This window comes from Schistocerca gregaria, chromosome 4 (genome assembly GCF_023897955.1).
Source record: "Schistocerca gregaria isolate iqSchGreg1 chromosome 4, iqSchGreg1.2, whole genome shotgun sequence".
NCBI classification, from domain to species: domain Eukaryota; kingdom Metazoa; phylum Arthropoda; class Insecta; order Orthoptera; family Acrididae; genus Schistocerca; species Schistocerca gregaria.
In genome coordinates this window covers 495,904,524-495,907,194 of record NC_064923.1, presented here as the reverse complement: position 1 = coordinate 495,907,194, position 2,671 = coordinate 495,904,524, and positions in this window count along the sequence as shown.

Sequence of the window (2,671 nt, the reverse complement as noted above, 5' to 3'; positions counted from 1 at the left end):
GTACAGGTAAGTTTGTTTTGAAATTTCAAAATTTACGAAGGTACCTTTCGAAAACAATTCAATGAGTTGTACACTGGCGCTAAGAAGTGGCATCATTACTGAACAGATGCGAATTGTTCTTCTATTAGAGAGAGTGTCAACATTACGAATTTAATTACAACGGACAGTACAAATCTGTCTCGTTCAAATGTTCCAGGGTGTGCGAATTCCTAAGTAACCAAACTGCTGAGGTCATCGGTCCCTAGACTTACATACAACTTAAACTAACTTATGCTAAGAGCAACACACACACCCTTGCTCGAGGGAGGACTCGAACCTCCGGCGGGAGGTCCGCGCCATCTGTGGATGGCGCCTCAAACCGTGTGGCCACTCCGCGCGGCTCTGTCGCGAAAAAATGTCTGCGGAAATTTATGATATATTAATTTCTGTTCATAACCAAATCCACCTAAGTATTTTTGTGTAATCTCAGTCGTAACAGTTTTCCCACTGTTGAAGTATGAAGGAATGTGTGGACTCTTGCTTTGGAAAGGGCGAATTTTACGCCAAACGACCGCACAAAGCTATGAAAATGAATGCTTTGTTACTTGATTTTACTGATAGTGGAACGAAACAGAAGAATAAAAAAAATGAGGAAACCGCCAATACAGAGAACTACATAACACCAGTATAGACTGAAAAGCTCTTATCTAAAAAAATCAAAAATATTTTTATTTCTTTATTGTGTAGAAAACCTCGTATCTCAACTATTAGTAAGCTAATGAGATGTATTAATCAGTTCAAATGGTTCAAATGGCTCTGAGCACTATGGGACTCAACTGCTGTGGTCATTAGTCCCCTAGAACTTAGAACTACTTAAACCTAACTAACCTAAGGACATCACACACATCCATGCCTGAGGCAGGATTCGAACCTGCGATCGTAGCAGTCGCACGGTTCCGGACTGCGCGCCTAAAACCGCGAGACCACCGCGGCCGGCTATTAATCAGTATCCCGATCAGTTTACCTCTAAAACGCTGCAATTAGATGATGTAAAACACAAGTAAAAAGTTAAGTCAAACATTATTAGAATAAAAAACGCGTGATTCAAATATACATGGTTTTCAGAATAATCAAATGTAAGTTGTTGTTAGGGTGTACACATAAAGCTCGTTGAATAATGTGGTTTTATTACAAATGATTAAGTTAAACTAAATTGGGTGATTTTCAGATGAAATAATGGAGCCCGAAAGCGCGTAAATAACAACATAGTAAATGTAATACTAATTGTAATGCATTAAATTTTATAACATACGTTGAGAAAACAGTCTTGCCCCATGTAAAATCTGTGTTTTGTAAGATACGAGGTTTTCACTATAAGGCGACGATAACAAGTGTCCGCTATATCGGAAAATGAAGTGTAAGATGCATCACTAGTATTTTCATCGATTGGATGTGGTAGACGAAATTGGTTGAAAGTTATTGCAATAACATAAAAATACATGTTTTTTTAAAGGAATGAATTATCTGAAAACTAAATATTTCCTTTCTAAATAGTTCATGGCTGAAACTGAAGAATCACATAAATATTTCCTGTCATAAAGATGTTTTGCGTTATAGTCCTGTGGAAGTAGTGAGCCAAATAACGCACACTGTAGCAAAAAAGGTAAATTCAGAAAAGGCAATGTATCTCTGAGTCTTGTAAAAAATTATACTGAGGAAGTACCGTAAATAGACTGTTTCAAACGTTGTTTGTTCCGTTTTCACCTGCAGGACATATGACAATAATGTTGGAATTTCCGCAGATATTACGTTAACTGTTGCTACACGTCTAAGTTAATTCTAATACTGTGGGTCACACAGTTCTTAAAATAATGATTCGTTTCACCCGCTGAAGAGAAAAATTGAGTCAGTTCCACTTTGTATGACGCGTAATAACGGTGACTGGGCCTTATCCCATTCGTCACGTGACTTGGACCCCGGAAACCATCGAATATTTTGTCAAACGTAGATTGTTTGTCGAATATTTGACCGTATGCGGTTCTGCTTGGCGTGTTTGTGAAGAACAGATCGTGTCTGACGTGTTTGTGGGAAATTTTGAGTGACGAAACGTTTAAGAAGATGGCAGACGTTGTTAGCTTACACGTTTCGCCGCATAGGCAAGATGTACCACATCTTTCCCAGCCATGTATTACGTATGAAGAGGTTATGAACAAAATCAGTATTTTACGCAAATAGTAACATACAGGCAAGAGTGAAATGAAGTGAAAGAAATCGAAGTTCTTGGACGATGTGGCCTACATATTCCCACATTGTGGTATTTTAATGAACTGCCATTACAGGACCAAGTAAAAGAGAATACATTTTCGCATACTTGTGTCTTCTTTTTCAGTATGAGGGCGAATTAACATTAAACAAGTTATTAAACATTTCACTTTCCATCCGTATAAAGTTGACGTAATCATCAAATTCTGACTGTAACATTTCCATTAACACGTTTCCTGTTGTATAATTGCCTCTCATTTTAAAGTATTTCCTAGACCAGCGTCTTCTTTACTTCCTCTGAAACACAAAGGCAGAGTCACTGTTAGAAATGATTTATGTGCATTTAAAGCCACTCCCACTAGTGCTAAAATACAGTGTACCCGAAGAGCGCCTGCTCCAAAAGCAAGGTGAAATTGTCAAAATTTCCAGG